Here is a 25,488-nt window from a genome sequence, read left to right as displayed (position 1 = left end):
TCCAGGACAACATAAAATCTGGGGCTCTGTGCTTTCTTTCGTTCTGAACAAGTGTTACTGTTTTCTGCACAAAAGCGATTCTGCGAAGCAATGGGAACACTTCTGCTTCCCAGGCACAGAGAAGGTGCTAGCAGGGAATTCTCTACCTGCCTTTCCCCAGTGCTCTGCAAGCTCTCCAGGACAACAGCAAATCTCTGGCTCTGTGCTTTCTTTCGTTCTGAACAAGTTCTAGTGTTTTCTGCACAAAAGCGATTCTGCGAAGCAATGGGAACACTTCTGTTTCCCAGGCACAGAGAAGGTGCTAGCAGGGAACTATCTGCCTGCCTTTCCCCAGTGCTCTGCAAGCTCTCCAGGACAACATAAAATGTGGGGCTCTGTGCTTTCTTTCGTTCTGAACAAGTGTTACTGTTTTCTGCACAAAAGCGATTCTGCGAAGCAATGGGAACACTTCTGTTTCCCAGGCACAGAGAAGGTGCTAGCAGGGAATTCTCTGCCTGCCTTTCCCCAGTGCTCTGCAAGCTCTCCAGGACAACATAAAATGTGGGGCTCTGTGCTTTCTTTCGTTCTGAACAAGTGTTACTGTTTTCTGCACAAAAGCGATTCTGCGAAGCAATGGGAACACTTCTGTTTCCCAGGCACAGAGAAGGTGCTAGCAGGGAATTCTCTACCTGCATTTCCCCAGTGCTCTGCAAGCTCTCCAGGACAACAGCAAATCTGGGGCTCTGTGCTTTCTTTCGTTCTGAACAAGTGTTACTGTTTTCTGCACAAAAGCGATTCTGCGAAGCAATGGGAACACTTCTGTTTCCCCAGGCACAGAGAAGGTGCTAGCAGGGAATTCTCTGCCTGCCTTTCCCCAGTGCTCTGCAAGCTCTCCAGGACAACAGCAAATCTGGGGCTCTGTGCTTTCTTTCGTTCTGAACAAGTGTTACTGTTTTCTGCACAAAAGCGATTCTGCGAAGCAATGGCAACACTTCTGCTTCCCAGGCACAGAGAAAGTGCTAGGAGGGAATTCTCTACCTGCATTTTCCCAGTGCTCTGCAAGCTCTGCAGGACAACATAAAATGTGGGGCTCTGTGCTTTCTTTCGTTCTGAACAAGTGTTACTGTTTTCTGCACAAAACCGATTCTGCGAAGCAATGGGAACACTTCTGCTTCCTAGGCACAGAGAAGGTGCTAGGAGGAATTCTCTGCCTGCCTTTCCCAAGTGCTCTGCAAGCTCTCCAGGACAACATAAAATGTGGGGCTCTGTGCTTTCTTTCGTTCTGAACAAGTGTTACTGTTTTCTGCACAAAAGCGGTTCTGCGAAGCAATGGGAACACTTCTGCTTCCCAGGCACAGAGAAGGTGCTAGCAGGGAACTCTCTGCCTGCCTTTCCCCAGTGCTCTGCAAGCTCTCCAGGACAACATAAATTGTGGGGCTCTGTGCTTTCTTTCGTTCTGAACAAGTGTTACTGTTTTCTGCACAAAAGCGATTCTGCGAAGCAGTGTGAACACTTCTGCTTCCCAGGCACAGAGAAGGTGATAGCAGGGAATTCTCTGCCTGCCTTTCCCCAGTGCTCTGCAAGCTCTCCAGGACAACAGCAAATCTGGGGCTCTGTGCTTTCTTTCGTTCTGAACAAGTGTTACTGTTTTCTGCACAAAAGCGATTCTGCGAAGCAATGGGAACACTTCTGTTTCCCAGGCACAGAGAAGGTGCTAGGAGGAATTCTCTGCCTGCCTTTCCCCAGTGCTCTGCAAGCTCTCCAGGACAACATAAAATGTGGGGCTCTGTGCTTTCTTTCGTTCTGAACAAGTGTTACAGTTTTCTGCACAAAAGCGATTCTGCGAAGGAATGGGAACACTTCTGCTTCCCAGGCACAGAGAAGGTGCTAGGAGGAAATCTCTGCCTGCCTTTCCCCAGTGCTCTGCAAGCTCTCCAGGAAAACAGCAAATCTGGGCTCTGTGCTTTCTTTCGTTCTGAACAAGTGTTACTGTTTTCTGCACAAAAGCGATTCTGCGAAGCAATGGGAACACTTCTGTTTCCCAGGCACAGAGAAGGTGCTAGGAGGAATTCTCTGCCTGCCTTTTCCCAGTGCTCTGCAAGCTCTCCAGGACAACATAAAATGTGGGGCTCTGTGCTTTCTTTCGTTCTGAACAAGTGTTACTGTTTTCTGCACAAAAGCGATTCTGCGAAGCAATGAGAACACTTCTGCTTCCCAGGCACAGAGAAGGTGCTAGCAGGGAACTCTCTGCCTGCCTTTCCCCAGTGCTCTGCAAGCTCTCCAGGACAACATAAAATGTGGGGCTCTGTGCTTTCTTTCGTTCTGACAAATATTACTTTTTTCTGCACAAAAGCGATTCTGCGAAGCAATGGGAACACTTCTGTTTCCCAGGCACAGAGAAGGTGCTAGCAGGGAATTCTCTACCTGCATTTCCCCAGTGCTCTGCAAGCTCTCCAGGACAACATAAAATGTGGGGCTCTGTGCTTTCTTTCGTTCTGAACAAGTGTTACTGTTTTCTGCACAAAAGCGATTCTGCGAAGCAATGGGAACACTTCTGCTTCCCAGGCACAGAGAAGGTGCTAGCAGGGAATTCTCTGCCTGCCTTTCCCCAGTGCTCTGCAAGCTCTCCAGGACAACAGCAAATCTGGGGCTCTGTGCTTTCTTTCGTTCTGAACAAGTGTTACTGTTTTCTGCACAAAAGCGATTCTGCGAAGCAATGGGAACACTTCTGTTTCCCAGGCACAGAGAAGGTGCTAGGAGGAATTCTCTGCCTGCCTTTTCCCAGTGCTCTGCAAGCTCTCCAGGACAACATAAAATGTGGGGCTCTGTGCTTTCTTTCGTTCTGAACAAGTGTTACTGTTTTCTGCACAAAAGCGATTCTGCGAAGCAATGAGAACACTTCTGCTTCCCAGGCACAGAGAAGGTGCTAGCAGGGAACTCTCTGCCTGCCTTTCCCCAGTGCTGTGCAAGCTCTCCAGGACAACATAAAATGTGGGGCTCTGTGCTTTCTTTCGTTCTGACAAATATTACTGTTTTCTGCACAAAAGCGATTCTGCGAAGCAATGGGAACACTTCTGTTTCCCAGGCACAGAGAAGGTGCTAGCAGGGAATTCTCTACCTGCATTTCCCCAGTGCTCTGCAAGCTCTCCAGGACAACAGCAAATCTGGGGCTCTGTGCTTTCTTTCGTTCTGAACAAGTGTTACTGTTTTCTGCACAAAAGCGATTCTGCGAAGCAATGGGAACACTTCTGCTTCCCAGGCACAGAGAAGGTGCTAGCAGGGAATTCTCTACCTGCCTTTCGCCAGTGCTCTGCAAGCTCTCCAGGACAACATAAAATGTGGGGCTCTGTGCTTTCTTTCGTTCTGAACAAGTGTTACTGTTTTCTGCACAAAAGCGATTCTGCGAAGCAATGGGAACACTTCTGCTTCCCAGGCACAGAGAAGGTGCTAGCAGGGAATTCTCTACCTGCATTTCCCCAGTGCTCTGCAAGCTCTCCAGGACAACAGTAAATCTGGGGCTCTGTGCTTTCTTTCGTTCTGAACAAGTGTTACTGTTTTCTGCACAAAAGCGATTCTGCGAAGCAATGGGAACACTTCTGCTTCCCAGGCACAGAGAAGGTGCTAGCAGGGAACTCTCTGCCTGCCTTTCCCCAGTGCTCTGCAAGCTCTCCAGGACAACATAAAATCTGGGGCTCTGTGCTTTCTTTCGTTCTGAACAAGTGTTACTGTTTTCTGCACAAAAGCGATTCTGCGAAGCAATGGGAACACTTCAGTTTCCCAGGCACAGAGAAGGTGCTAGCAGGGAATTCTCTACCTGCCTTTCGCCAGTGCTCTGCAAGCTCTCCAGGACAACATAAAATGTGGGGCTCTGTGCTTTCTTTCGTTCTGAACAAGTGTTACTGTTTTCTGCACAAAAGCGATTCTGCGAAGCAATGGGAACACTTCTGTTTCCCAGGCACAGAGAAGGTGCTAGCAGGGAATTCTCTACCTGCCTTTCCCCAGTGCTCTGCAAGCTCTCCAGGACAACATAAAATCTGGGGCTCTGTGCTTTCTTTCGTTCTGAACAAGTGTTACAGTTTTCTGCACAAAAGCGGTTCTGCGAAGCAATGGGAACACTTCTGCTTCCCAGGCACAGAGAAGGTGCTAGCAGGGAACTCTCTGCCTGCCTTTCCCCAGTGCTCTGCAAGCTCTCCAGGACAACATAAAATGTGGGGCTCTGTGCTTTCTTTCGTTCTGAACAAGTGTTACTGTTTTCTGCACAAAAGCGATTCTGCGAAGCAATGGGAACACTTCTGTTTCCCAGGCACAGAGAAGGTGCTAGCAGGGAATTCTCTGCCTGCCTTTCCCCAGTGCTCTGCAAGCTCTCCAGGACAACATAAAATGTGGGGCTCTGTGCTTTCTTTCGTTCTGAACAAGTGTTACTGTTTTCTCCACAAAAGCGATTCTGCGAAGCAATGGGAACACTTCTGTTTCCCAGGCACAGAGAAGGTGCTAGCAGGGAATTCTCTACCTGCATTTTCCCAGTACTCTGCAAGCTCTCCAGGACAACAGCAAATCTGGGGCTCTGTGCTTTCTTTCGTTCTGAACAAGTGTTACTGTTTTCTGCACAAATCCGATTCTGCGAAGCAATGGGAACACTTCTTCTTCCCAGGCACAGAGAAGGTGCTAGCAGGGAATTCTCTACCTGCATTTCCCCAGTACTCTGCAAGCTCTCCAGGACAACATAAAATGTGGGGCTCTGTGCTTTCTTTCGTTCTGAACAAGTGTTACTGTTTTCTGCACAAAAGCGATTCTGCGAAGCAATGGGAACACTTCTGCTTCCCAGGCACAGAGAAGGTGCTAGGAGGAAATCTCTGCCTGCCTTTCCCCAGTGCTCTGCAAGCTCTCCAGAACAACAGCAAATCTGGGACTCTGTGCTTTCTTTCGTTCTAAACAAGTGTTACTGTTTTCTGCACAAAAGCGATTCTGCGAAGCAATGGGAACACTTCTGTTTCCCAGGCACAGAGAAGGTGCTAGCAGGGAATTCTCTACCTGCATTTCCGCAGTGATCTGCAAGCTCTCCAGGACAACATAAAATGTGGGGCTCTGTGCTTTCTTTCGTTCTGAACAAGTTTTAGTGTTTTTTGCACAAAAGTGATTCTGCGAAGCAATGGGAACACTTCTGTTTCCCAGGCACAGAGAAGGTGCTAGCAGGGAATTCTCTACCTGCCTTTCCCCAGTGCTCTGCAAGCTCTCCAGGAAAACAGCAAATCTGGGGCTCTGTGCTTTCTTTCGTTCTGAACAAGTGTTACTGTTTTCTGCACAAAAGCGATTCTGCGAAGCAATGGGAACACTTCTGTTTCCCAGGCACAGAGAAGGTGCTAGGAGGAATTCTCTGCCTGCCTTTTCCCAGTGCTCTGCAAGCTCTCCAGGACAACATAAAATGTGGGGCTCTGTGCTTTCTTTCGTTCTGAACAAGTGTTACTGTTTTCTGCACAAAAGCGATTCTGCGAAGCAATGAGAACACTTCTGCTTCCCAGGCACAGAGAAGGTGCTAGCAGGGAACTCTCTGCCTGCCTTTCCCCAGTGCTCTGCAAGCTCTCCAGGACAACATAAAATGTGGGGCTCTGTGCTTTCTTTCGTTCTGACAAATATTACTGTTTTCTGCACAAAAGCGATTCTACGAAGCAATGGGAACACTTCTGTTTCCCAGGCACAGAGAAGGTGCTAGCAGGGAATTCTCTACCTGCCTTTCGCCAGTGCTCTGCAAGCTCTCCAGGACAACATAAAATGTGGGGCTCTGTGCTTTCTTTCGTTCTGAACAAGTGTTACTGTTTTCTGCACAAAAGCGATTCTGCGAAGCAATGGGAACACTTCTGCTTCCCAGGCACAGAGAAGGTGCTAGCAGGGAATTCTCTACCTGCATTTCCCCAGTGCTCTGCAAGCTCTGCAGGACAACATAAAATGTGGGGCTCTGTGCTTTCTTTCGTTCTGAACAAGTGTTACTGTTTTCTGCACAAAAGCGATTCTGCGAAGCAATGGGAAAACTTCTGCTTCCCAGGCACAGAGAAGGTGCTAGCAGGGAATTCTCTACCTGCATTTCCCCAGTGCTCTGCAAGCTCTCCAGGACAACAGTAAATCTGGGGCTCTGTGCTTTCTTTCGTTCTGAACAAGTGTTACTGTTTTCTGCACAAAAGCGATTCTGCGAAGCAATGCGAACACTTCTGCTTCCCAGGCACAGAGAAGGTGCTAGCAGGGAATTCTCTGCCTGCCTTTCCCCAGTGCTCTGCAAGCTCTCCAGGACAACATAAAATGTGGGGCTCTGTGCTTTCTTTCGTTCTGAACAAGTGTTACTGTTTTCTGCACAAAAGCGATTCTGCGAAACAATGGGAACACTTGTGCTTCCTAGGCACAGAGAAGGTGCTAGCAGGGAATTCTCTGCCTGCCTTTCCCAAGTGCTCTGCAAGCTCTCCAGGACAACATAAAATCTGGGGCTCTGTGCTTTCTTTCGTTCTGAACAAGTGTTACAGTTTTCTGCACAAAAGCGGTTCTGCGAAGCAATGGGAACACTTCTGCTTCCCAGGCACAGAGAAGGTGCTAGCACGGAATTCTCTACCTGCCTTTCGCCAGTGCTCTGCAAGCTCTCCAGGACAACATAAAATGTGGGGCTCTGTGCTTTCTTTCGTTCTGAACAAGTGTTACTGTTTTCTGCACAAAAGCGATTCTGCGAAGCAATGGGAACACTTCTGCTTCCCAGGCACAGAGAAGGTGCTAGCAGGGAATTCTCTACCTGCATTTTCCCAGTACTCTGCAAGCTCTCCAGGACAACAGCAAATCTGGGGCTCTGTGCTTTCTTTCGTTCTGAACAAGTGTTACTGTTTTCTGCACAAATCCGATTCTGCGAAGCAATGTGAACACTTCTTCTTCCCAGGCACAGAGAAGGTGCTAGCAGGGAATTCTCTACCTGCATTTCCGCAGTGATCTGCAAGCTCTCCAGGACAACATAAATTGTGGGGCTCTGTGCTTTCTTTCGTTCTGAACAAGTGTTACTGTTTTCTGCACAAAAGCGATTCTGCGAAGCAGTGTGAACACTTCTGCTTCCCAGGCACAGAGAAGGTGATAGCAGGGAATTCTCTGCCTGCCTTTCCCCAGTGCTCTGCAAGCTCTCCAGGACAACAGCAAATCTGGGGCTCTGTGCTTTCTTTCGTTCTGAACAAGTGTTACTGTTTTCTGCACAAAAGCGATTCTGCGAAGCAATGGGAACACTTCTGTTTCCCAGGCACAGAGAAGGTGCTAGGAGGAATTCTCTGCCTGCCTTTCCCCAGTGCTCTGCAAGCTCTCCAGGACAACATAAAATGTGGGGCTCTGTGCTTTCTTTCGTTCTGAACAAGTGTTACAGTTTTCTGCACAAAAGCGATTCTGCGAAGGAATGGGAACACTTCTGCTTCCCAGGCACAGAGAAGGTGCTAGGAGGAAATCTCTGCCTGCCTTTCCCCAGTGCTCTGCAAGCTCTCCAGGAAAACAGCAAATCTGGGCTCTGTGCTTTCTTTCGTTCTGAACAAGTGTTACTGTTTTCTGCACAAAAGCGATTCTGCGAAGCAATGGGAACACTTCTGTTTCCCAGGCACAGAGAAGGTGCTAGGAGGAATTCTCTGCCTGCCTTTTCCCAGTGCTCTGCAAGCTCTCCAGGACAACATAAAATGTGGGGCTCTGTGCTTTCTTTCGTTCTGAACAAGTGTTACTGTTTTCTGCACAAAAGCGATTCTGCGAAGCAATGAGAACACTTCTGCTTCCCAGGCACAGAGAAGGTGCTAGCAGGGAACTCTCTGCCTGCCTTTCCCCAGTGCTCTGCAAGCTCTCCAGGACAACATAAAATGTGGGGCTCTGTGCTTTCTTTCGTTCTGACAAATATTACTTTTTTCTGCACAAAAGCGATTCTGCGAAGCAATGGGAACACTTCTGTTTCCCAGGCACAGAGAAGGTGCTAGCACGGAATTCTCTACCTGCCTTTCGCCAGTGCTCTGCAAGCTCTCCAGGACAACATAAAATGTGGGGCTCTGTGCTTTCTTTCGTTCTGAACAAGTGTTACTGTTTTCTGCACAAAAGCGATTCTGCGAAGCAATGGGAACACTTCTGCTTCCCAGGCACAGAGAAGGTGCTAGCAGGGAATTCTCTGCCTGCCTTTCCCCAGTGCTCTGCAAGCTCTCCAGGACAACAGCAAATCTGGGGCTCTGTGCTTTCTTTCGTTCTGAACAAGTGTTACTGTTTTCTGCACAAAAGCGATTCTGCGAAGCAATGGGAACACTTCTGTTTCCCAGGCACAGAGAAGGTGCTAGGAGGAATTCTCTGCCTGCCTTTTCCCAGTGCTCTGCAAGCTCTCCAGGACAACATAAAATGTGGGGCTCTGTGCTTTCTTTCGTTCTGAACAAGTGTTACTGTTTTCTGCACAAAAGCGATTCTGCGAAGCAATGAGAACACTTCTGCTTCCCAGGCACAGAGAAGGTGCTAGCAGGGAACTCTCTGCCTGCCTTTCCCCAGTGCTGTGCAAGCTCTCCAGGACAACATAAAATGTGGGGCTCTGTGCTTTCTTTCGTTCTGACAAATATTACTGTTTTCTGCACAAAAGCGATTCTGCGAAGCAATGGGAACACTTCTGTTTCCCAGGCACAGAGAAGGTGCTAGCAGGGAATTCTCTACCTGCATTTCCCCAGTGCTCTGCAAGCTCTCCAGGACAACAGCAAATCTGGGGCTCTGTGCTTTCTTTCGTTCTGAACAAGTGTTACTGTTTTCTGCACAAAAGCGATTCTGCGAAGCAATGGGAACACTTCTGCTTCCCAGGCACAGAGAAGGTGCTAGCAGGGAATTCTCTACCTGCCTTTCGCCAGTGCTCTGCAAGCTCTCCAGGACAACATAAAATGTGGGGCTCTGTGCTTTCTTTCGTTCTGAACAAGTGTTACTGTTTTCTGCACAAAAGCGATTCTGCGAAGCAATGGGAACACTTCTGCTTCCCAGGCACAGAGAAGGTGCTAGCAGGGAATTCTCTACCTGCATTTCCCCAGTGCTCTGCAAGCTCTCCAGGACAACAGTAAATCTGGGGCTCTGTGCTTTCTTTCGTTCTGAACAAGTGTTACTGTTTTCTGCACAAAAGCGATTCTGCGAAGCAATGGGAACACTTCTGCTTCCCAGGCACAGAGAAGGTGCTAGCAGGGAACTCTCTGCCTGCCTTTCCCCAGTGCTCTGCAAGCTCTCCAGGACAACATAAAATCTGGGGCTCTGTGCTTTCTTTCGTTCTGAACAAGTGTTACTGTTTTCTGCACAAAAGCGATTCTGCGAAGCAATGGGAACACTTCAGTTTCCCAGGCACAGAGAAGGTGCTAGCAGGGAATTCTCTACCTGCCTTTCGCCAGTGCTCTGCAAGCTCTCCAGGACAACATAAAATGTGGGGCTCTGTGCTTTCTTTCGTTCTGAACAAGTGTTACTGTTTTCTGCACAAAAGCGATTCTGCGAAGCAATGGGAACACTTCTGTTTCCCAGGCACAGAGAAGGTGCTAGCAGGGAATTCTCTACCTGCCTTTCCCCAGTGCTCTGCAAGCTCTCCAGGACAACATAAAATCTGGGGCTCTGTGCTTTCTTTCGTTCTGAACAAGTGTTACAGTTTTCTGCACAAAAGCGGTTCTGCGAAGCAATGGGAACACTTCTGCTTCCCAGGCACAGAGAAGGTGCTAGCAGGGAACTCTCTGCCTGCCTTTCCCCAGTGCTCTGCAAGCTCTCCAGGACAACATAAAATGTGGGGCTCTGTGCTTTCTTTCGTTCTGAACAAGTGTTACTGTTTTCTGCACAAAAGCGATTCTGCGAAGCAATGGGAACACTTCTGTTTCCCAGGCACAGAGAAGGTGCTAGCAGGGAATTCTCTGCCTGCCTTTCCCCAGTGCTCTGCAAGCTCTCCAGGACAACATAAAATGTGGGGCTCTGTGCTTTCTTTCGTTCTGAACAAGTGTTACTGTTTTCTCCACAAAAGCGATTCTGCGAAGCAATGGGAACACTTCTGTTTCCCAGGCACAGAGAAGGTGCTAGGAGGAATTCTCTACCTGCATTTTCCCAGTACTCTGCAAGCTCTCCAGGACAACAGCAAATCTGGGGCTCTGTGCTTTCTTTCGTTCTGAACAAGTGTTACTGTTTTCTGCACAAATCCGATTCTGCGAAGCAATGGGAACACTTCTTCTTCCCAGGCACAGAGAAGGTGCTAGCAGGGAATTCTCTACCTGCATTTCCCCAGTACTCTGCAAGCTCTCCAGGACAACATAAAATGTGGGGCTCTGTGCTTTCTTTCGTTCTGAACAAGTGTTACTGTTTTCTGCACAAAAGCGATTCTGCGAAGCAATGGGAACACTTCTGCTTCCCAGGCACAGAGAAGGTGCTAGGAGGAAATCTCTGCCTGCCTTTCCCCAGTGCTCTGCAAGCTCTCCAGAACAACAGCAAATCTGGGACTCTGTGCTTTCTTTCGTTCTAAACAAGTGTTACTGTTTTCTGCACAAAAGCGATTCTGCGAAGCAATGGGAACACTTCTGTTTCCCAGGCACAGAGAAGGTGCTAGCAGGGAATTCTCTACCTGCATTTCCGCAGTGATCTGCAAGCTCTCCAGGACAACATAAAATGTGGGGCTCTGTGCTTTCTTTCGTTCTGAACAAGTTTTAGTGTTTTTTGCACAAAAGTGATTCTGCGAAGCAATGGGAACACTTCTGTTTCCCAGGCACAGAGAAGGTGCTAGCAGGGAATTCTCTACCTGCCTTTCCCCAGTGCTCTGCAAGCTCTCCAGGAAAACAGCAAATCTGGGGCTCTGTGCTTTCTTTCGTTCTGAACAAGTGTTACTGTTTTCTGCACAAAAGCGATTCTGCGAAGCAATGGGAACACTTCTGTTTCCCAGGCACAGAGAAGGTGCTAGGAGGAATTCTCTGCCTGCCTTTTCCCAGTGCTCTGCAAGCTCTCCAGGACAACATAAAATGTGGGGCTCTGTGCTTTCTTTCGTTCTGAACAAGTGTTACTGTTTTCTGCACAAAAGCGATTCTGCGAAGCAATGAGAACACTTCTGCTTCCCAGGCACAGAGAAGGTGCTAGCAGGGAACTCTCTGCCTGCCTTTCCCCAGTGCTCTGCAAGCTCTCCAGGACAACATAAAATGTGGGGCTCTGTGCTTTCTTTCGTTCTGACAAATATTACTGTTTTCTGCACAAAAGCGATTCTACGAAGCAATGGGAACACTTCTGTTTCCCAGGCACAGAGAAGGTGCTAGCAGGGAATTCTCTACCTGCCTTTCGCCAGTGCTCTGCAAGCTCTCCAGGACAACATAAAATGTGGGGCTCTGTGCTTTCTTTCGTTCTGAACAAGTGTTACTGTTTTCTGCACAAAAGCGATTCTGCGAAGCAATGGGAACACTTCTGCTTCCCAGGCACAGAGAAGGTGCTAGCAGGGAATTCTCTACCTGCATTTCCCCAGTGCTCTGCAAGCTCTGCAGGACAACATAAAATGTGGGGCTCTGTGCTTTCTTTCGTTCTGAACAAGTGTTACTGTTTTCTGCACAAAAGCGATTCTGCGAAGCAATGGGAACACTTCTGTTTCCCAGGCACAGAGAAGGTGCTAGCAGGGAATTCTCTACCTGCATTTCCGCAGTGATCTGCAAGCTCTCCAGGACAACATAAAATGTGGGGCTCTGTGCTTTCTTTCGTTCTGAACAAGTTTTAGTGTTTTTTGCACAAAAGTGATTCTGCGAAGCAATGGGAACACTTCTGTTTCCCAGGCACAGAGAAGGTGCTAGCAGGGAATTCTCTACCTGCCTTTCCCCAGTGCTCTGCAAGCTCTCCAGGAAAACAGCAAATCTGGGGCTCTGTGCTTTCTTTCGTTCTGAACAAGTGTTACTGTTTTCTGCACAAAAGCGATTCTGCGAAGCAATGGGAACACTTCTGTTTCCCAGGCACAGAGAAGGTGCTAGGAGGAATTCTCTGCCTGCCTTTTCCCAGTGCTCTGCAAGCTCTCCAGGACAACATAAAATGTGGGGCTCTGTGCTTTCTTTCGTTCTGAACAAGTGTTACTGTTTTCTGCACAAAAGCGATTCTGCGAAGCAATGAGAACACTTCTGCTTCCCAGGCACAGAGAAGGTGCTAGCAGGGAACTCTCTGCCTGCCTTTCCCCAGTGCTCTGCAAGCTCTCCAGGACAACATAAAATGTGGGGCTCTGTGCTTTCTTTCGTTCTGACAAATATTACTGTTTTCTGCACAAAAGCGATTCTACGAAGCAATGGGAACACTTCTGTTTCCCAGGCACAGAGAAGGTGCTAGCAGGGAATTCTCTACCTGCCTTTCGCCAGTGCTCTGCAAGCTCTCCAGGACAACATAAAATGTGGGGCTCTGTGCTTTCTTTCGTTCTGAACAAGTGTTACTGTTTTCTGCACAAAAGCGATTCTGCGAAGCAATGGGAACACTTCTGCTTCCCAGGCACAGAGAAGGTGCTAGCAGGGAATTCTCTACCTGCATTTCCCCAGTGCTCTGCAAGCTCTGCAGGACAACATAAAATGTGGGGCTCTGTGCTTTCTTTCGTTCTGAACAAGTGTTACTGTTTTCTGCACAAAAGCGATTCTGCGAAGCAATGGGAAAACTTCTGCTTCCCAGGCACAGAGAAGGTGCTAGCAGGGAATTCTCTACCTGCATTTCCCCAGTGCTCTGCAAGCTCTCCAGGACAACAGTAAATCTGGGGCTCTGTGCTTTCTTTCGTTCTGAACAAGTGTTACTGTTTTCTGCACAAAAGCGATTCTGCGAAGCAATGCGAACACTTCTGCTTCCCAGGCACAGAGAAGGTGCTAGCAGGGAATTCTCTGCCTGCCTTTCCCCAGTGCTCTGCAAGCTCTCCAGGACAACATAAAATGTGGGGCTCTGTGCTTTCTTTCGTTCTGAACAAGTGTTACTGTTTTCTCCACAAAAGCGATTCTGCGAAGCAATGGGAACACTTCTGTTTCCCAGGCACAGAGAACGTGCTAGCAGGGAATTCTCTGCCTGCCTTTCGCCAGTGCTCTGCAAGCTCTCCAGGACAACATAAAATGTGGGGCTCTGTGCTTTCTTTCGTTCTGAACAAGTGTTAATGTTTTCTGCACAAAAGCGATTCTGCGAAGCAATGGGAACACTTCTGCTTCCCAGGCACAGAGAAGGTGCTAGCACGGAATTCTCTACCTGCCTTTCGCCAGTGCTCTGCAAGCTCTCCAGGACAACATAAAATGTGGGGCTCTGTGCTTTCTTTCGTTCTGAACAAGTGTTACTGTTTTCTGCACAAAAGCGATTCTGCGAAGCAATGGGAACACTTCAGTTTCCCAGGCACAGAGAAGGTGCTAGCAGGGAATTCTCTACCTGCCTTTCGCCAGTGCTCTGCAAGCTCTCCAGGACAACATAAAATGTGGGGCTCTGTGCTTTCTTTCGTTCTGAACAAGTGTTACTGTTTTCTGCACAAAAGCGATTCTGCGAAGCAATGGGAACACTTCTGTTTCCCAGGCACAGAGAAGGTGCTAGCAGGGAATTCTCTACCTGCCTTTCCCCAGTGCTCTGCAAGCTCTCCAGGACAACATAAAATCTGGGGCTCTGTGCTTTCTTTCGTTCTGAACAAGTGTTACAGTTTTCTGCACAAAAGCGGTTCTGCGAAGCAATGGGAACACTTCTGCTTCCCAGGCACAGAGAAGGTGCTAGCAGGGAACTCTCTGCCTGCCTTTCCCCAGTGCTCTGCAAGCTCTCCAGGACAACATAAAATGTGGGGCTCTGTGCTTTCTTTCGTTCTGAACAAGTGTTACTGTTTTCTGCACAAAAGCGATTCTGCGAAGCAATGGGAACACTTCTGTTTCCCAGGCACAGAGAAGGTGCTAGCAGGGAATTCTCTGCCTGCCTTTCCCCAGTGCTCTGCAAGCTCTCCAGGACAACATAAAATGTGGGGCTCTGTGCTTTCTTTCGTTCTGAACAAGTGTTACTGTTTTCTCCACAAAAGCGATTCTGCGAAGCAATGGGAACACTTCTGTTTCCCAGGCACAGAGAAGGTGCTAGGAGGAATTCTCTACCTGCATTTTCCCAGTACTCTGCAAGCTCTCCAGGACAACAGCAAATCTGGGGCTCTGTGCTTTCTTTCGTTCTGAACAAGTGTTACTGTTTTCTGCACAAATCCGATTCTGCGAAGCAATGGGAACACTTCTTCTTCCCAGGCACAGAGAAGGTGCTAGCAGGGAATTCTCTACCTGCATTTCCCCAGTACTCTGCAAGCTCTCCAGGACAACATAAAATGTGGGGCTCTGTGCTTTCTTTCGTTCTGAACAAGTGTTACTGTTTTCTGCACAAAAGCGATTCTGCGAAGCAATGGGAACACTTCTGCTTCCCAGGCACAGAGAAGGTGCTAGGAGGAAATCTCTGCCTGCCTTTCCCCAGTGCTCTGCAAGCTCTCCAGAACAACAGCAAATCTGGGACTCTGTGCTTTCTTTCGTTCTAAACAAGTGTTACTGTTTTCTGCACAAAAGCGATTCTGCGAAGCAATGGGAACACTTCTGTTTCCCAGGCACAGAGAAGGTGCTAGCAGGGAATTCTCTACCTGCATTTCCGCAGTGATCTGCAAGCTCTCCAGGACAACATAAAATGTGGGGCTCTGTGCTTTCTTTCGTTCTGAACAAGTTTTAGTGTTTTTTGCACAAAAGTGATTCTGCGAAGCAATGGGAACACTTCTGTTTCCCAGGCACAGAGAAGGTGCTAGCAGGGAATTCTCTACCTGCCTTTCCCCAGTGCTCTGCAAGCTCTCCAGGAAAACAGCAAATCTGGGGCTCTGTGCTTTCTTTCGTTCTGAACAAGTGTTACTGTTTTCTGCACAAAAGCGATTCTGCGAAGCAATGGGAACACTTCTGTTTCCCAGGCACAGAGAAGGTGCTAGGAGGAATTCTCTGCCTGCCTTTTCCCAGTGCTCTGCAAGCTCTCCAGGACAACATAAAATGTGGGGCTCTGTGCTTTCTTTCGTTCTGAACAAGTGTTACTGTTTTCTGCACAAAAGCGATTCTGCGAAGCAATGAGAACACTTCTGCTTCCCAGGCACAGAGAAGGTGCTAGCAGGGAACTCTCTGCCTGCCTTTCCCCAGTGCTCTGCAAGCTCTCCAGGACAACATAAAATGTGGGGCTCTGTGCTTTCTTTCGTTCTGACAAATATTACTGTTTTCTGCACAAAAGCGATTCTACGAAGCAATGGGAACACTTCTGTTTCCCAGGCACAGAGAAGGTGCTAGCAGGGAATTCTCTACCTGCCTTTCGCCAGTGCTCTGCAAGCTCTCCAGGACAACATAAAATGTGGGGCTCTGTGCTTTCTTTCGTTCTGAACAAGTGTTACTGTTTTCTGCACAAAAGCGATTCTGCGAAGCAATGGGAACACTTCTGCTTCCCAGGCACAGAGAAGGTGCTAGCAGGGAATTCTCTACCTGCATTTCCCCAGTGCTCTGCAAGCTCTGCAGGACAACATAAAATGTGGGGCTCTGTGCTTTCTTTCGTTCTGAACAAGTGTTACTGTTTTCTGCACAAAAGCGATTCTGCGAAGCAATGGGAAAACTTCTGCTTCCCAGGCACAGAGAAGGTGCTAGCAGGGAATTCTCTACCTGCATTTCCCCAGTGCTCTGCAAGCTCTCCAGGACAACAGTAAATCTGGGGCTCTGTGCTTTCTTTCGTTCTGAACAAGTGTTACTGTTTTCTGCACAAAAGCGATTCTGCGAAGCAATGCGAACACTTCTGCTTCCCAGGCACAGAGAAGGTGCTAGCAGGGAATTCTCTGCCTGCCTTTCCCCAGTGCTCTGCAAGCTCTCCAGGACAACATAAAATGTGGGGCTCTGTGCTTTCTTTCGTTCTGAACAAGTGTTACTGTTTTCTCCACAAAAGCGATTCTGCGAAGCAATGGGAACACTTCTGTTTCCCAGGCACAGAGAACGTGCTAGCAGGGAATTCTCTGCCTGCCTTTCGCCAGTGCTCTGCAAGCTCTCCAGGACAACATAAAATGTGGGGCTCTGTGCTTTCTTTCGTTCTGAACAAGTGTTAATGTTTTCTGCACAAAAGCGATTCTGCGAAGCAATGGGAACACTTCTGCTTCCCAGGCACAGAGAAGGTGCTAGCACGGAATTCTCTACCTGCCTTTCGCCAGTGCTCTGCAAGCTCTCCAGGACAACATAAAATGTGGGGCTCTGTGCTTTCTTTCGTTCTGAACAAGTGTTACTGTTTTCTGCACAAAAGCGATTCTGCGAAGCAATGGGAACACTTCTGCTTCCCAGGCACAGAGAAGGTGCTAGCAGGGAATTCTCTACCTGCATTTTCCCAGTACTCTGCAAGCTCTCCAGGACAACAGCAAATCTGGGGCTCTGTGCTTTCTTTCGTTCTGAACAAGTGTTACTGTTTTCTGCACAAATCCGATTCTGCGAAGCAATGTGAACACTTCTTCTTCCCAGGCACAGAGAAGGTGCTAGCAGGGAATTCTCTACCTGCATTTCCCCAGTACTCTGCAAGCTCTCCAGGACAACATAAAATCTGGGGCTCTGTGCTTTCTTTCGTTCTGAACAAGTGTTACTGTTTTCTGCACAAAAGCGATTCTGCGAAGCAATGGGAACACTTCTGCTTCCCAGGCACAGAGAAGGTGCTAGCAGGGAATTCTCTGCCTGCCTTTCCCCAGTGCTCTGCAAGCTCTCCAGGACAACAGCAAATCTGGGGCTCTGTGCTTTCTTTCGTTCTGAACAAGTGTTACTGTTTTCTGCACAAAAGCGACTCTGCGAAGCAATGGGAACACTTCTGTTTCCCAGGCACAGAGAAGGTGCTAGCAGGGAATTCTCTGCCTGCCTTTCCCCAGTGCTCTGCAAGCTCTCCAGGACAACATAAAATGTGGGGCTCTGTGCTTTCTTTCGTTCTGAACAAGTGTTACTGTTTTCTGCACAAAAGCGATTCTGCGAAGCAATGGGAACACTTCTGCTTCCCAGGCACAGAGAAGGTGCTAGCAGGGAATTCTCTACCTGCATTTTCCCAGTACTCTGCAAGCTCTCCAGGACAACAGCAAATCTGGGGCTCTGTGCTTTCTTTCGTTCTGAACAAGTGTTACTGTTTTCTGCACAAATCCGATTCTGCGAAGCAATGTGAACACTTCTTCTTCCCAGGCACAGAGAAGGTGCTAGCAGGGAATTCTCTACCTGCATTTTCCCAGTACTCTGCAAGCTCTCCAGGACAACAGCAAATCTGGGGCTCTGTGCTTTCTTTCGTTCTGAACAAGTGTTACTGTTTTCTGCACAAATCCGATTCTGCGAAGCAATGTGAACACTTCTTCTTCCCAGGCACAGAGAAGGTGCTAGCAGGGAATTCTCTACCTGCATTTCCCCAGTACTCTGCAAGCTCTCCAGGACAACATAAAATCTGGGGCTCTGTGCTTTCTTTCGTTCTGAACAAGTGTTACTGTTTTCTGCACAAAACCGATTCTGCGAAGCAATGGGAACACTTCTGTTTCCCAGGCACAGAGAAGGTGCTAGCAGGGAATTCTCTACCTGCATTTCCGCAGTGATCTGCAAGCTCTCCAGGACAACATAAAATGTGGGGCTCTGTGCTTTCTTTCGTTCTGAACAAGTTTTAGTGTTTTTTGCACAAAAGTGATTCTGCGAAGCAATGGGAACACTTCTGTTTCCCAGGCACAGAGAAGGTGCTAGCAGGGAATTCTCTGCCTGCCTTTCCCCAGTGCTCTGCAAGCTCTCCAGGACAACAGCAAATCTGGGGCTCTGTGCTTTCTTTCGTTCTGAACAAGTGTTACTGTTTTCTGCACAAAAGCGATTCTGCGAAGCAATGGGAACACTTCTGCTTCCCAGGCACAGAGAAGGTGCTAGGAGGAAATCTCTGCCTGCCTTTCCCCAGTGCTCTGCAAGCTCTCCAGGAAAACAGCAAATCTGGGGCTCTGTGCTTTCTTTCGTTCTGAACAAGTGTTACTGTTTTCTGCACAAAAGCGATTCTGCGAAGCAATGGGAACACTTCTGTTTCCCAGGCACAGAGAAGGTGCTAGGAGGAATTCTCTGCCTGCCTTTTCCCAGTGCTCTGCAAGCTCTCCAGGACAACATAAAATGTGGGGCTCTGTGCTTTCTTTCGTTCTGAACAAGTGTTACTGTTTTCTGCACAAAAGCGATTCTGCGAAGCAATGAGAACACTTCTGCTTCCCAGGCACAGAGAAGGTGCTAGCAGGGAACTCTCTGCCTGCCTTTCCCCAGTGCTCTGCAAGCTCTCCAGGACAACATAAAATGTGGGGCTCTGTGCTTTCTTTCGTTCTGACAAATATTACTGTTTTCTGCACAAAAGCGATTCTGCGAAGCAATGGGAACACTTCTGCTTCCCAGGCACAGAGAAGGTGCTAGCAGGGAATTCTGTACCTGCATTTCCCCAGTGCTCTGCAAGCTCTGCAGGACAACATAAAATGTGGGGCTCTGTGCTTTCTTTCGTTCTGAACAAGTGTTACTGTTTTCTGCACAAAAGCGATTCTGCGAAGCAATGGGAAAACTTCTGCTTCCCAGGCACAGAGAAGGTGCTAGCAGGGAATTCTCTACCTGCATTTCCCCAGTGCTCTGCAAGCTCTCCAGGACAACAGTAAATCTGGGGCTCTGTGCTTTCTTTCGTTCTGAACAAGTGTTACTGTTTTCTGCACAAAAGCGATTCTGCGAAGCAATGCGAACACTTCTGCTTCCCAGGCACAGAGAAGGTGCTAGCAGGGAACTCTCTGCCTGCCTTTCCCCAGTGCTCTGCAAGCTCTCCAGGACAACATAAAATCTGGGGCTCTGTGCTTTCTTTCGTTCTGAACAAGTGTTACTGTTTTCTGCACAAAAGCGATTCTGCGAAGCAATGAGAACACTTCTGTTTCCCAGGCACAGAGAAGGTGCTAGCAGGGAATTCTCTACCTGCATTTCACCAGTGCTCTGCAAGCTCTCCAGGACAACATAAAATGTGGGGCTCTGTGCTTTCTTTCGTTCTGAACAAGTGTTACTGTTTTCTGCACAAAAGCGATTCTGCGAAGCAATGGGAACACTTCTGTTTCCCAGGCACAGAGAAGGTGCTAGCAGGGAATTCTCTACCTGCCTTTCCCCAGTGCTCTGCAAGCTCTCCAGGACAACAGCAAATCTGGGGCTCTGTGCTTTCTTTCGTTCTGAACAAGTGTTATTGTTTTCTACACAAAAGCGATTCTGCGAAGCAATGGGAACACTTCTGTTTCCCAGGCACAGAGAAGGTGCTAGCAGGGAATTCTCTACCTGCCTTTCCCAAGTGCTCCGCAAGCTCTCCAGGACAACATAAAATGTGGGGCTCTGTGCTTTCTTTCGTTCTGAACAAGTGTTACTGTTTTCTGCACAAAAGCGATTCTGCGAAGCAATGGGAACACTTCTGCTTCCCAGGCACAGAGAAGGTGCTAGCAGGGAATTCTCTACCTGCATTTCCCCAGTGCTCTGCAAGCTCTCCAGGACAATAGCAAATCTGGCGCGCTGTGCTTTCTTTCGTTCTGAACAAGTGTTACTGTTTTCTGCACAAAAGCGACTCTGCGAAGCAATGGGAACACTTCTGTTTCCCAGGCACAGAGAAGGTGCTAGCAGGGAATTCTCTGCCTGCCTTTCCCAAGTGCTCCGCAAGCTCTCCAGGACAACATAAAATGTGGGGCTCTGTGCTTTCTTTCGTTCTGAACAAGTGTTACTGTTTTCTGCACAAAAGCGATTGTGCGAAGCAATGGGAACACTTCTGCTTCCCAGGCACAGAGAAGGTGCTAGCAGGGAATTCTCTACCTGCATTTCCCCAGTGCTCTGCAAGCTCTCCAGGACAACATAAAATCTGGGGCTCTGTGCTTTCTTTCGTTCTGAACAAGTGTTACAGTTTTCTGCACAAAAGCGGTTCTGCGAAGCAATGGGAACACTTCTGTTTCCCAGGCACAGAGAAGGTGCTAGCAGGGAATTCTCTACCTGCCTTTCCCCAGTGCTCTGCAAGCTCTCCTGGACAACAGCAAATCTGGGGCTCTGTGCTTTCTTTCGTTCTGAACAAGTGTTACTGTTTTCTGCACAAAAGCGATTCTGCGAAGCAATGGGAACACTTCTGTTTCCCAGGCACAGAGAAGGTGCTAGCAGGGAATTCTCTGCCTGCCTTTCCCAAGTGCTCCGCAAGCTCTCCAGGACAACATAAAATGTGGGGCTCTGTGCTTTCTTTCGTTTTGAACAAGTGTTACTGTTTTCTGCACAAAAGCGATTCTGCGAAGCAATGGGAACACTTCTGCTTCCCAGGCACAGAGAAGGTGCTAGCAGGGAATTCTCTACCTGCATTTCCCCAGTGCTCTGCAAGCTCTCCAGGACAACATAAAATCTGGGGCTCTGTGCTTTCTTTCGTTCTGAACAAGTGTTACTGTTTTCTGCACAAAAGCGGTTCTGCGAAGCAATGGGAACACTTCTGCTTCCCAGGCACAGAGAAGGTGCTAGCAGGGAACTCTCTGCCTGCCTTTCCCCAGTGCTCTGCAAGCTCTCCAGGACAACAGCAAATCTGGGGCTCTGTGCTTTCTTTCGTTCTGACAAATATTACTGTTTTCTGCACAAAAGCGATTCTGCCAAGCAATGGGAACACTTCTGCTTCCCAGGCACAGAGAAGGTGCTAGCAGGGAATTCTCTACCTGCATTTCCCCAGTGCTCTGCAAGCTCTGCAGGACAACATAAAATGTGGGGCTCTGTGCTTTCTTTCGTTCTGAACAAGTGTTACTGTTTTCTGCACAAAAGCGATTCTGCGAAGCAATGGGAACACTTCTGCTTCCCAGGCACAGAGAAGGTGCTAGCAGGGAATTCTCTACCTGCATTTCCCCAGTGCTCTGCAAGCTCTCCAGGACAACATAAAATCTGGGGCTCTGTGCTTTCTTTCGTTCTGAACAAGTGTTACTGTTTTCTGCACAAAAGCGATTCTGCAAAGCAATGGGAACACTTCTGCTTCCCAGGCACAGAGAAGGTGCTAGCAGGGAACTCTCTGCCTGCCTTTCCCCAGTGCTCTGCAAGCTCTCCAGGACAACAGCAAATCTGGGGCTCTGTGCTTTCTTTCGTTCTGAACAAGTGTTACTGTTTTCTGCACAAAAGCGATTCTGCGAAGCAATGAGAACACTTCTGTTTCCCAGGCACAGAGAAGGTGCTAGCAGGGAATTCTCTACCTGCCTTTCGCCAGTGCTCTGCAAGCTCTCCAGGACAACAGCAAATCTGGGGCTCTGTGCTTTCTTTCGTTCTGAACAAGTGTTACTGTTTTCTGCACAAAAGCGATTCTGCGAAGCAATGGGAACACTTTTGATTCCCAGGCACAGAGAAGGTGCTAGCAGGGAATTCTCTGCCTGCCTTTCCCCAGTGCTCTGCAAGCTCTCCAGGACAACATAAAATGTGGGGCTCTGTGCTTTCTTTCGTTCTGAACAAGTGTTACTGTTTTCTGCACAAAAGCGATTCTGCGAAGCAGTGTGAACACTTCTGCTTCCCAGGCACAGAGAAGGTGCTAGCAGGGAATTCTCTACCTGCATTTCCCCAGTGCTCTGCAAGCTCTCCAGGACAACATAAAATCTGGGGCTCTGTGCTTTCTTTCGTTCTGAACAAGTGTTACAGTTTTCTGCACAAAAGCGGTTCTGCGAAGCAATGGGAACACTTCTGCTTCCCAGGCACAGAGAAGGTGCTAGCAGGGAACTCTCTGCCTGCCTTTCCCCAGTGCTCTGCAAGCTCTCCAGGACAACATAAAATGTGGGGCTCTGTGCTTTCTTTCGTTCTGAACAAGTGTTACTGTTTTCTGCACAAAAGCGATTCTGCGAAGCAATGGGAACACTTCTGCTTCCCAGGCACAGAGAAGGTGCTAGCAGGGAATTCTCTACCTGCATTTCCCCAGTGCTCTGCAAGCTCTCCAGGACAACATAAAATGTGGGGCTCTGTGCTTTCTTTCGTTCTGAACAAGTGTTACTGTTTTCTGCACAAAAGCGATTCTGCGAAACAATGGGAACACTTGTGCTTCCTAGGCACAGAGAAGGTGCTAGCAGGGAATTCTCTGCCTGCCTTTCCCAAGTGCTCCGCAAGCTCTCCAGGACAACAGCAAATCTGGGGCTCTGTGCTTTCTTTCGTTCTGAACAAGTGTTACTGTTTTCTGCACAAAAGCGATTCTGCGAAGCAATGGGAACACTTCTGCTTCCCAGGCACAGAGAAGGTGCTAGCAGGGAATTCTCTACCTGCATTTCCCCAGTGCTCTGCAAGCTCTCCAGGACAACATAAAATCTGGGGCTCTGTGCTTTCTTTCGTTCTGAACAAGTGTTACTGTTTTCTGCACAAAAGCGATTCTGCGAAGCAATGGGAACACTTCTGTTTCCCAGGCACAGAGAAGGTGCTAGCAGGGAATTCTCTACCTGCATTTCCCCAGTGCTCTGCAAGCTCTCCAGGACAACAGCAAATCTGGGGCTCTGTGCTTTCTTTTGTTCTGAACAAGTGTTACTGTTTTCTGCACAAAAGCGATTCTGCGAAGCAATGGGAACACTTTGCTTCCCAGGCACAGAGAAGGTGCTAGCAGGGAATTCTCTGCCTGCCTTTCCCAAGTGCTCCGCAAGCTCTCCAGGACAACATAAAATGTGGGGCTCTGTGCTTTCTTTCGTTCTGAACAAGTGTTACTGTTTTCTGCACAAAAGCGATTCTGCGAAGCAATGGGAACACTTCTGCTTCCCAGGCACAGAGAAGGTGCTAGCAGGGAATTCTCTACCTGCATTTCCCCAGTGCTCTGCAAGCTCTCCAGGACAACATAAAATCTGGGGCTCTGTGCTTTCTTTCGTTCTGAACAAGTGTTACTGTTTTCTGCACAAAAGCGATTCTGCGAAGCAATGGGAACACTTCTGTTTCCCAGGCACAGAGAAGGTGCTAGCAGGGAATTCTCTACCTGCATTTCCCCAGTGCTCTGCAAGCTCTCCAGGACAACAGCAAATCTGGGGCTCTGTGCTTTCTTTCGTTCTGAACAAGTGTTACTGTTTTCTGCACAAAAGCGATTCTGCGAAGCAATGGGAACACTTTGCTTCCCAGGCACAGAGAAGGTGCTAGCAGGGAATTCTCTACCTGCATTTCCCCAGTGCTCTGCAAGCTCTCCAGGACAACATAAAATCTGGGGCTCTGTGCTTTCTTTCGTTCTGAACAAGTGTTACTGTTTTCTGCACAAAAGCGGTTCTGCGAAGCAATGGGAACACTTCTGCTTCCCAGGCACAGAGAAGGTGCTAGCAGGGAACTCTCTGCCTGCCTTTCCCCAGTGCTCTGCAAGCTCTCCAGGACAACATAAAATATGGGGCTCTGTGCTTTCTTTCGTTCTGACAAATATTACTGTTTTCTGCACAAAAGCGATTCTGCGAAGCAATGGGAACACTTCTGTTTCCCAGGCACAGAGAAGGTGCTAGCAGGGAATTCTGTACCTGCATTTCCCCAGTGCTCTGCAAGCTCTCCAGGACAACATAAAATGTGGGGCTCTGTGCTTTCTTTCGTTCTGAACAAGTGTTACTGTTTTCTGCACAAAAGCGATTCTGCGAAGCAATGGGAACACTTCTGCTTCCCAGGCACAGAGAAGGTGCTAGCAGGGAACTCTCTGCCTGCATTTCCCCAGTGCTCTGCAAGCTCTCCAGGACAACATAAAATCTGGGGCTCTGTGCTTTCTTTCGTTCTGAACAAGTGTTACTGTTTTCTGCACAAAAGCGATTCTGCGAAGCAATGAGAACACTTCTGTTTCCCAGGCACAGAGAAGGTGCTAGCAGGGAATTCTCTACCTGCCTTTCGCCAGTGCTCTGCAAGCTCTCCAGGACAACATAAAATGTGGGGCTCTGTGCTTTCTTTCGTTCTGAACAAGTGTTACTGTTTTCTGCACAAAAGCGATTCTGCGAAGCAATGGGAACACTTCTGTTTCCCAGGCACAGAGAAGGTGCTAGCAGGGAATTCTCTACCTGCCTTTCCCCAGTGCTCTGCAAGCTCTCCAGGACAACAGCAAATCTGGGGCTCTGTGCTTTCTTTCGTTCTGAACAAGTGTTACTGTTTTCTGCACAAAAGCGATTCTGCGAAGCAATGGGAACACTTCTGTTTCCCAGGCACAGAGAAGGTGCTAGCAGGGAATTCTCTGCCTGCCTTTCCCAAGTGCTCCGCAAGCTCTCCAGGACAACATAAAATATGGGGCTCTGTGCTTTCTTTCGTTCTGAACAAGTGTTACTGTTTTCTGCACAAAAGCGATTCTGCGAAGCAATGGGAACACTTCTGCTTCCCAGGCACAGAGAAGGTGCTAGCAGGGAATTCTCTACCTGCCTTTCCCCAGTGCTCTGCAAGCTCTCCAGGACAACATAAAATGTGGGGCTCTGTGCTTTCTTTCGTTCTGAACAAGTGTTACAGTTTTCTGCACAAAAGCGGTTCTGCGAAGCAATGGGAACACTTCTGCTTCCCAGGCACAGAGAAGGTGCTAGCAGGGAACTCTCTGCCTGCCTTTCCCCAGTGCTCTGCAAGCTCTCCAGGACAACATAAAATGTGGGGCTCTGTGCTTTCTTTCGTTCTGAACAAGTGTTACTGTTTTCTGCACAAAAGCGATTCTGCGAAGCAATGGGAACACTTCTGTTTCCCAGGCACAGAGAAGGTGCTAGCAGGGAATTCTCTGCCTGCCTTTCCCCAGTGCTCTGCAAGCTCTCCAGGACAACATAAAATGTGGGGCTCTGTGCTTTCTTTCGTTCTGAACAAGTGTTACTGTTTTCTGCACAAAAGCGATTCTGCGAAGCAATGGGAACACTTCTGTTTCCCAGGCACAGAGAAGGTGCTAGCAGGGAATTCTCTGCCTGCCTTTCCCCAGTGCTCTGCAAGCTCTCCAGGACAACATAAAATGTGGGGCTCTGTGCTTTCTTTCGTTCTGAACAAGTGTTACTGTTTTCTGCACAAAAGCGATTCTGCGAAGCAATGGGAACACTTCTGCTTCCCAGGCACAGAGAAGGTGCTAGCAGGGAATTCTCTACCTGCATTTCCCCAGTGCTCTGCAAGCTCTCCAGGACAACATAAAATGTGGGGCTCTGTGCTTTCTTTCGTTCTGAACAAGTGTTACTGTTTTCTGCACAAAAGCGATTCTGCAAAGCAATGGGAACACTTGTGCTTCCTAGGCACAGAGAAGGTGCTAGCAGGGAATTCTCTACCTGCATTTCCCCAGTGCTCCGCAAGCTCTCCAGGAGAATATAAAATGTGGGGCTCTGTGCTTTCTTTCGTTCTGAACAAGTGTTACTGTTTTCTGCACAAAAGCGATTCTGCGAAGCAATGAGAACACTTCTGTTTCCCAGGCACAGAGAAGGTGCTAGCAAGGAATTCTCTACCTGCATTTCCCCAGTGCTCTGCAAGCTCTCCAGGGCAACATAAAATGTGGGGCTCTGTGCTTTCTTTCGTTCTGAACAAGTGTTACTGTTTTCTGCACAAAAGCGATTCTGCGAAGCAATGGGAACACTTCTGTTTCCCAGGCACA

Source organism: Strix aluco, chromosome 3 (assembly GCF_031877795.1).
Source record: "Strix aluco isolate bStrAlu1 chromosome 3, bStrAlu1.hap1, whole genome shotgun sequence".
Lineage (NCBI taxonomy): Eukaryota > Metazoa > Chordata > Aves > Strigiformes > Strigidae > Strix > Strix aluco.
The sequence above is the reverse complement of the archived record's forward strand: the minus strand, read 5'-3'. Positions refer to the sequence as shown.